This window comes from Dipodomys merriami, unplaced genomic scaffold (genome assembly GCF_024711535.1).
Source record: "Dipodomys merriami isolate MVZ:Mamm:240054 unplaced genomic scaffold, mDipMer1.0.p SCAF_1759, whole genome shotgun sequence".
Taxonomy (NCBI): domain Eukaryota; kingdom Metazoa; phylum Chordata; class Mammalia; order Rodentia; family Heteromyidae; genus Dipodomys; species Dipodomys merriami.
Window position 1 is genome coordinate 84,007 of NW_027203114.1, and position 10,156 is coordinate 94,162.

Consider the following 10,156-nt stretch of genomic DNA (forward strand, 5'->3'; position numbering starts at 1 on the left):
CGGCCATAAGTATATCATCCATATAATGAATAATATATGCCCCTGGATATTTTTCTCTAATTTGTTTTATAGCCCTTTTCACATATTGTTGAAATAAGGTAGGGCTGTTTTTCATGCCCTGAGGTAGCACTTTCCATTGGTACCTATTATAAGTTTGTTTAAAATTAGCCGAAGGGACACTGAAAGCAAATCTCTTGGAATCTTCTGGTTGTAATTTTATTGTAAAAAAGCAATCCTGTAAGTTTATTATTATTATGTATCTACCCTGTGGGACTGCAACAGGAGAGGGTAGACCTGGTTGAAGGGCTCCCATGTCATGCATGGTCTCATTAATTGCCCTTAGATCTTGTAATAATCTCCATTTTCCTGACTTCTTTTTTAATTACAAAAAATGGAGTATTCCAAGAATGGGTAGTCTTTTCTATTCTTCCCTTGACTCAATTGTTCTTGAACTAAGTCCTGTATGGCTTGAATCTTTTCTTGAGTTAGGGGCCACTGATTAATCCATACAGGATCAACACTTTTCCATATTATTTTGTCAGCATAAAGCTGTTCCTCAGTGGCCCCTATGAAAAATTTTGCTCCTTCGATGAGGAGTCTATTTGTCCTATTTTATTTTCATGTCTTGCATGATGTCTCTGCCCCATAAAGAAAAGGGCAAGGTGGGAATAACATAACGTTTGAAGTGGCCTTACTGCCCTTCACATACACATTTGAGTCTCTGAGCTGACTAAGCTACATTAGAAGCCATCCCTAATCCAATTAAGGAAGAAGAAGACCCTTGCACTGGCCAGGCCATAGGACAATCTTTTCCAACTATACAGGATCTGTCAGCTCCTGTGTCTAAGAGTCCTGTCATTTGTTTTCCATTGACTTTAATGGCCTTGTAAGGCCTTTTGTCTGTAATTTCCTGAACCCAGGCTACAGTATCTGTGGTGCCAAACCCTCCTTTTCTGTTTTGAGTCAGTGTGGGATTAAGCAAGTTTAGATATGAGAGTAAAATATTTGGGCAATCGTCTGCCCTTTATTAACTTGAACAGTCTCTTTTAGAGACCTTATCATGACCTTTATAGTGGTAGGCCTCTGAGTCTATTACACCTGGTAATACCTCAAAATTCTTTTTATAGTTTGAGCCACCAGCGTACGGCAACACCAATACTTACTGTAAAAAATTCATGAATTCCGTGGAATTCTTCCAAGTGAATTGCCTGCATTGGATGTCAAAATGTATTCAAGAGTTTTTGTATACATGTATAATGATTTCTGCAGAGTTTGTGAAATTTTAATCAGAAATATTTTTAACTTATCTGTTTAAATGAATAGTACAGAAACTAAAGTATTTCTGGTGCTTGTCTGAAAAAGAATATTTTAAAATATTCTATGTTTGTATAATGTGTCCTTTCAGATTGTATGCCATATAGAAAGTTTTAGATTCCTTTTTTTCCTAGGTCCTAATATTATTTTTCTTTGGGATAAAATGAAAATGTTGTCTAATTTCAAAAGTTTTGTAAAGTTTATGGTATGTAAAAGCCTTTCTGAGGTGAAGATTTAATACACTGATGTCAAACTAAATTTAATTATATGAATTACGTGTGTTGTTACACTTGTTATTTTGTAATCAACTTTTTAATAACTGTTTTTCATTTCTTGCATCTGAAGAAAGAAAAATACGGAATACTTCACAAATTTTCATATCATCCTTGTGCAATTGCCATGTTAATCTCTGTATTGTAATTTGGGAATACCTGCTGCTGAAGCATGTAGTATCTTCCAAATTTAAGCAGTTCATGATGCAATCTTTATACAGACTTATATCTACGGTTGCCTACTTGTAATAAGGAAACTATATTGTTCCTCACAATGCTACTGATCTTATTTCGCTAAAATTCTGTGAATAGTGGAAAAAAATATATTGTTCATCTTAATGCTCACATTTGCAAATTTTTTTTGTCAATGACAATTTTAAGTCTTTTTCATTTGGAATTTGATCATACTTTCAATAATTTATTGCTAGGTCCAAAGGTGATGGCTTTTTCATATACTAATTGATCCAACTGAATTAGCTTTGTGGAGCTAATGGATTCAAAGTAAGCCTTGCTTAAGAGCTACTTCTAACCTTCTGCAGTTGACATATTCCCAAGTGAGGTCTTACTGGCACAAATGTCTACCTGACCCTTTATTCTTCTTCCATGTAGGAACAGACCAATCAGAATATCTTACCCTGACACCATAGATTGTTTTACTTGAACAACACTAATCTTAGTTACAAGGGATCATAGAGAGATGAACAGTTCAGTCATAACTGTTCACACTAGAAGGTATTTTATCAAAATATAATTGTTTATTATATCTAACATTTCACAAGTAACTAAAGCCAAGAAGGGGAAAAAAATTGATCATATTCGTGATTACTTAATATCCTGGCCTGTCTACCATCCTACCAGGCAGGAAGCAGGAGAAGTCCAGATGTTTCTTCTCATTATTAGGCCTTAAATTGGTAATGTTTTCATCACAGTGTTTTCTCTTGCCTACAGGCTGTAAATCTACAAATAGTAAAGCTTTAGGTCCAACTCTATCAAACACTGAGGTAGAGATAATGTAATAATACTTTAAAACAGAGTTGCCTTTGATACTGTAACCACAACAGAACAATTCAAAACATGTGTCTTTTTTCTTATAGTATATATAGTTATATATTTTATATTTATATGTGCTGATTTTATATTTCACACAATGAAACTTACTAGAATTAGTTGATAATTTCACAAATAAATTAAAATTTATTTATTCCAATAAATAGAATTGGAATATAAATAATTAGGTTTAAAATGTATATTAGAATATAAAAAGTATCAACGCAGTGTCTTTGGTATAAACTTGTGATACATTCAAACTGTTTTGGTTTTCTGAATTCACATGGTAAAAAACCAATTTTGTTTTCCTCTAATCTATAAGGGATTTTACTCTGCTTCTCTGTTTATTGTTTCAATTCACTGATTCCAAACTGTTTTTCTCCATATTTCTGACACATTCCTACTGATTATGCCCAAATTTTTCTGATAAGATGTCTAACAAATATTATTCTTCTGCACGACCCAATGATTCCTACGATCCCAGGTACCAGTTACCTGCATCATCAGATAACAAGGGCAAGACTTCTCACATAGGCCCATGCAACATACAACAAAGTAATTGAAGACCCATTTCAATTTCTCATTTCCTATATTTCAGGGCTACAGTTCCTTGAGATGCAGGATTTAGCAGTAAGCAATTGTGAAATGCAAGGCAACTTAAAATGAAAGATGAGATCACAAATTTTGAGAGTATGTACTATGATTCAAACATTCAACTTACAGATGGCCAGCCCATATCAGAGAACAAGTTCACAAGGTGTCATAAGATTATTTTTAATACCCCTCCCCTATGATTAATGAAAGATTTTAGTCCAGCATAAGTGGGCCAAAAATAGTTCCTGGAAGGATAGATCCATAATTGGTCTACCAAGATCCAGAAAAATTTACTTAGAGTTCAAATATAATTCAGAAAAACATTGAGAAGATCCTTAGTGCTGCAAAACACTGGGGCTTCAGTACAACATGGTTCAGTGGTATAAAATGTCACTCTCAAACCAATGATAATCTACATTTAATCAACTGAAAGTTATTCCTTTACAAATTAACTTTTTAAAATCACATTCGCCCCAATAACATTTGACAAGTAGATGATACTTAGTGACATTACAAGTTTTTCAAGTGTAGGGAGCAAGTTATAATAGAGTTGAATTATTTACCCAGCACTAATGCCAAACACGTTCAACCATTCATTGAAGTCTAGAAATAGTACCAACCACAATTTGTGTTTTTCAGTAGGAGCCTTCCGGAAATGTGTTAAATAGATCATCCTGCCAAATTTCAAACCAAAACGTTTGCTAATAAAGTAAATGTCATCACTTAATAAGGCACATTTTAAAATGTCACAAATAGTTGTCTTATCTTATGTAATATTATGTTTTCCCTATCTGTGTAACATAGGGAGAAATATGACTTTAGGTCTTGAATATGGGTACTCATCAGAAATATGACAAACATAAAATCTGTCTTCTATTTCTATCACATTCCTATATAGGAATAAATTTTAGTTTTCTTCTTTTTCCAAAACTTATAGGTAGTAAACCATATGATACCATGTAAAATAAAACAATCACACCACTGTACAAAGCTATTTATAGAAATTGGTAGCTAGGAGTACATTCTATGCATTTTTTAACTTTCTTTTTGACTGAAGATTAATCTTCCAAATGGATGAGAATAAAATCATGTTTAGGTTCTTCTCATCTCCTGACTTGCAAATTGTTACTGCAGATGAATGAATTATGGAAATATAAGCTGACATCAGTTCAAGCATATGCAGAATGGAAACTCCATGAAATGTATATAAACCTTTCAAAGTATTAATAGACAGTTTAACAGGATGACTATCAGGAAGTTGAAAACAGAAAGAAATTATAGTAAAGACATAGAATGATTGAAAAATGAACAAGGGGCAAGTACAGCTAGAATACTCATTGTACACATATGATAACGGAAGTGGTAAATCTGAAATAAATATTGGAGAAGCATTTGGTTGAGAATGATGGAAGGAGTGACTGTGATCCAAGAGCAATGGACAATTAGATGGATATATTTAATTGCAACACAATTGCACAACCTTTTGAAATTCAGTTTAAAAACACAACAAAAAACAAAAACACACAAAAATCACAACCAACCAGAAATCTCTAGAGAGTATGAATATTTCCTCCCAAAATTTTAAGCAGTTAATGAAGGGTAGTCTTGGGAAAAGCAAACAACGCTGTCCAAAGAGAGAAGTTTGGGATAGGAGAGAATTTTGAACAGATTTAAATAGATTGTTATAAATCACAATCACCTACATCTCCTGCAAATAGTATCTTTCTGCTAGGAGTTCTCTGTCTGAACTGGATAATCCAGTCGTGAGACACACTTGATAGCTTGTGAAGATAGAATGGAAGAAACAAGATCAAGAACGCATTACTCCACTGGAGAGAAAACAATCCTCCATATTTTCTCTAATCTTTCTTCACTACTCTTTCTTCATACTTTTAAGTCAATTGATTTTGAATTATATTTTTCCTTCTTTCTTCTGGCAAAGTAATTGGTCAAAGTAATTCATTAAATATTATTTGCCATTTTCTTCTTTCATGCTGATTAATTGGCCAGGCGAGTCTCTGAAACTTCCCTCTTGCACTTGGTTGCCATGAAACAACTTCTATGTCAATGAGAAGAAGTCTAATGTAAAACTTTGTCTCCAGAAAACAGCCCTAGAAGCTGTGATCACAAATATTTGGCTGTAATTTTTCTCTTACCTTGAAAGTCTTCTTGTGTCTAAAGTGCCCACAAACATAAGTACTCCATCACTTTTTGGTTGAATCAATTCTAAACTAAAAGATATATTTTGCTAAGAAGATGCTTAGAGGAAACTGAAAAATACTGCACTTTTATCTTCTATTGTAAGACTCTCCTTAGATACCATATCAGGAACAATGAAGTTATTCTATGCAAAATTATTTCAATAGATTATTTTTCTCTTGGTCTTGCGTTTGTTCACCAAGATGTATGGAGGAGAGTAGAGTTAAATCACCTATACCTAGAAAGACAGTGTCTGTTACAAAAGGTCAATTCTTCTATGTCCTGCTTCTATGTCCTCCTCTTAGCTCTTGCCTGATTTCCAATTAATCACAGCATCTTGGCTTCAAGTCTAGTGAAGCTGAAGGACTATATGTGCTCCACCACTGTTAAATCTTCATGATTTGTCTTTGAAAACTCTTTAAGTTGCCTCTTTTGGATGTGGAATGTATTTCCATGTCTCCACCCAATCTGTTCGGCATTGTAGTGAGCCAAATAGGCTCTGTAAAATCACTTAAGTTAGTAAAAATATTAACACAATTTAGGGCTGGGAAGTTGCTCTTTGGTAGAGTGCTTGCCTTGAATGCCTGAGACCCTGGGTTTGATTCCTCAGCACCACATAAGCAAAAAGAAAAAAAGCCGAAAGTGGCGCTGTGGCTCAAGTGACCTGAAGACCTGAGGGACCTAGGCCCAGAGTTCAGGCCCCACGACCGGACCCTCCAAAAAATATTAATATAATTTATATAAAATGTTTGGACTCCCTTCACTGCTAAAGCCAATACGCTTAGCTAGGGCTTCTAAGAACTATGTTTTCTTACCTTTTCCATATGTTCAATTCTTTTCTGAACCCAAAACATTTTGGCTTATGTAATAAGAGAAGTCTTCACTATCTCATGTTATTAAAGATATTATTTTTTATGAGCCACTTAGAAATGTGAAATCATTGGTTTGAATTATATAATCAGATTTTTTTTCTGTTTCACTGCTTCAAATGCAAAGACATTGTGGAAAGTGTTACAAACAGAAATGTGTAAACCCAACACCTTCTTGCATTTTGGAGGGCACTTTCTCCCTAAATATTTTGACTCAAATTATCTTTTTCAGAGAATTACTGTTTGGTAATTAAAGGTAAATTCACAAATTTTGATGTCTTATTTTTTAAGAACTTGAATTAAATTCCAATACCACCTTGTTTCACACAGTGAGAATATAGTTCCTGGGTAAGGATGATTCCAAGGTAACCTACAGGATTTACAGCAATGTTTCTGAGGTTTTTTTAGTGTGAAAAAGAGCCATCTTCACCCACATTGCTTCCTCTCTACTAAGTCTCCATGGATTTCTTTGCATGAAAGCCTATTCTCCCAGGAAATTTTAAATTTTCTTAATAGGCTAAGTTGTTAAAAATTTTGAACAATTCAAATTTACCTGTCATAACTTTAAAACTCTTGAAATTCCTTTATTAGAACCGCGAATTCACCAATCCTAATTCCACCTTTACCTTCCAAAAGTTAACATGCTCTTTTCATGATATAGTGTCCATGCAACTATTAGTTTCCAGTAGCTTTGTACTGCGTATATACAGCCCTATAAGCTGATGCTAAGCAAAATGAATTCCAAGATATGGAGCCAGATTTTTTCATTTGTGGTTGTTGTTTTTGTTGAACTATGTGACTTGTTTCCTTTGGGTTTTTCCCCTATAGTTCATTCCTGCTGTATTTGATTTTGTATTGTGTATGCATATCCCTTAAATAGGGAAGGGAAGAGGAAAAGCAAAATGGTGAGACAAAAGACAAAGGGAAAATCAATGCAATAGCAATACTCGCAAGACAACATGTTGGAAATGTACCTTATAACTTGTGAGGGGTGAAGGGGTGAAGGAAAACTGCGAGAAAAATGAAGGAGGGGTAACAAGTTTGAAATGTTTTTTATTCACTACCTTACAATTACTGTAACCTCACTGTACATCAATTTGATAATAAAATTGAAAAAAATAAGCTGCGTAAAATGTAATTTACTGTATTGGCACAGTAAATATTATTCTTTATGTAGCAATATTTTAAAAATCAATTCTATTTGACATCTAATTCAAATTGATTACCTCTTTTTTACCAGAGGGTCATCAACGTGATTGTTATCCAACTAGAAAATATTTTCATAATATACTTGCCGAATTTTTCAAAAAAGAATAAATTTATTACTTTCTTATTCTAAAACAGAAAAACAGTTTAATGCTATGGAAACCCATAACTTTTAAAATTAAATAATTTGTTAAGAGGACAGAGTATATATTTTCTTCAAAATTCATATGACAAATAACTACTCATAATTACTCATTTTTAAATTCTCAACATTCCATACGTTAGAGATTCAAAACAGTACTTTTTTGCATGTTATAAAATTCTGCAATAGATTCAGTTTCCAATGGAGTGTACAGATTGAGAAGTCAATAGAAAAATAGCCACATTCTGGTAGAGGATAAAACTATGAAGCATCTGTAATAATTCGTCAAGAGTAAGCATTTTTTTATCAGAGTAATCTGTTATTTCTATGACTATCAATCCCAACATTTATGCCATGAAGTCATCCTAGCCCAACATTAAGGGGCACCCTAAAATTCCTTAATTCATATCATGAATAGCTTATCTCTATTGTGAAAAATACTACACCTCTGCTAATGTGAAGCCCTCCGTGTTCTGGAAAGAATATCACAATAACCTGAGATGCATAATTTTTCCTCCACTGGTATTCTTGAGATCAGATCACTTGCAAATATTATTTATATTTATACTTTTTTAATTATCATAGATATTCAGGAAGCTAAGATTGGAAAATTATGGTTCAAAGCCCACCCTGGCAGGAAGGTTTCTTAGAATCTTATCTCCAATATACTTCTCCACAAAAGCCAGACACAAGTGGCACTGAGGTTGAAGTGGTAGGGCATGAGCCTTGAGCATAAACAGACTCAGAGACACTGTCCAGGCCAAGAGTTCAAGCTCTAGGCAAACCAATAAAACAAAAACAATGTTGAGTACAAACCCCAACCTAGCATTTTTCTCAATGTACACAGAGGCACGTAAATAAGGAAATGGCTTCCTGTGTTACTTAGAGGTTGAAAAAAGAAGATGTCACACAACTACTCTCTTCATACCATTTTAAACCAAACCCTCAAAAATTGCTTTTTCTTTTTTTTTTTTTTTCAGGTAAGGGGTAGGTTTATTCAGTAGGCCTGCTGGGACCAGGCAAGGTTGGCACTCCACGTGGCTGGGAATTAGAATGAGCTGGAAAATTGAGGAAAGAGCTAGAGCAGAGAGAATGAGAAAAGAACAGAGAGAGAGAGGTAAGAACAGAGAGAGAGAGAGCTAGAATAGAATAGAGAGAGAGAGAGCTAGAAATGAACAGAAAGAGCAGAGAGCTAGAAACGAACAGACAGAGCACCTGGGCCTGTCGTAGGCCTTATCTAGGGTATGGGCGGGGAAAGGTGTGGCCACATCAAATTCAGATGTGACCTCTGCTAGGTGTCCCAGTTGCCTAGGTAACACAGGTACTGGGTGGAGACTTTGCTGCGAGGAGGGTGGAGTCTGCTAGCCATCCAGGAGTGGACCTTACATTCCAGCCTTTTAATAATCTTGAAATAGGGCAAGGATTCTCTCTGGCTACTTCCTGCTGACAAGGGATATCGACAATAGGGGCAAAAGGCTGGAATTTGGTCCCCTCCCAGAAGGCAGTGAGCAGTAGCTGTCCCTTGGTGGATTGAGTCCTTGGGTGAAGTCTGGAGAAGTCTCATGAGCATTGAGCGGCTGGAAAAAAAAAATACTAAACGTCAAATAAATGGCAAGAGAAGGACTTGGGGCTGAAAATGTTGGTAGAAATGTCCCTAGCTACTTCTGACATCTGGCGACTAAGTAGAGAAGTCAGGTGACAAAAGGCAAGAATATAAATTCCTGTTCTGTTAATAGGTAGACAGGTATAACCATTGGCTGGGTAGGCTTCTTACTTCCACTGACCTCCCAGCTCTGGTTAATTTTGAAAGGGCAGGCACAAAGTAGCTGATGTGATATTATCTCCTCTTTGTCCTCTCCATGTTTCCTTGTTCCCCAGACTGGCTGAGTCTAGGTGCTTGTTGCTCAGATGGCTTCTCCCAGTTGGTATTAAAGATTTGAACTCCATGCCTGGGCAGTCCCTGAGCACTTCTGCTCAAGGCTAGTGCTCTACCACGTTGAGTTACAATAACACTTCCAGTGTTCAAGGAGGTTTGAACTCAAGGCCTGGGCACTGTCCCTGAGCACTTCTGCTCAAGGCTAGCAATGAACCACTTTGAGTTTTAGTATCACTTGCAGAGTTTAGCTGGGAGATGGAGTCTTAGGGATTTTTCAGCCCGAGCTGGCTTTGAACAAAAGCCCTTTATTATTTCCAATTAAAGCAACAAGGAAATCAAGTAGAATAAGTAGAGCTTACCTGCTCCTATCAAGAACTGACCAACAAATATTCTGCAATGACAAAACTCATTAGACGTGATCAGAATTTTAGCATAGATATGCCCAGTATTTTAGAACCATGTAGTCAGTAGCAGAATACACAACACAAAACAAAAAAGGCAAATCTCAAAACCTAAAATTTTGACAACATTTAGACATCTTTGCTAACAAAGCACATCAGATGGTTGGGCCTCAGTTACCAGGGCCAGAGTAGAGAAGTGGTGTGGACATGGATGTGAAGGCCAGCAATGGTATCGA

General features: G+C 35.5%; 1 pseudogene; it reads right to left on the bottom strand.

Annotated features, from left to right (window-relative positions):
- Window positions 1–1,663: 1,663 nt before the first annotated feature.
- LOC138829709 (U6 spliceosomal RNA) lies at window positions 1,664–1,760 on the bottom strand (annotated as a pseudogene).
- Between the last annotated feature and the right edge of the window lie 8,396 nt (window positions 1,761–10,156).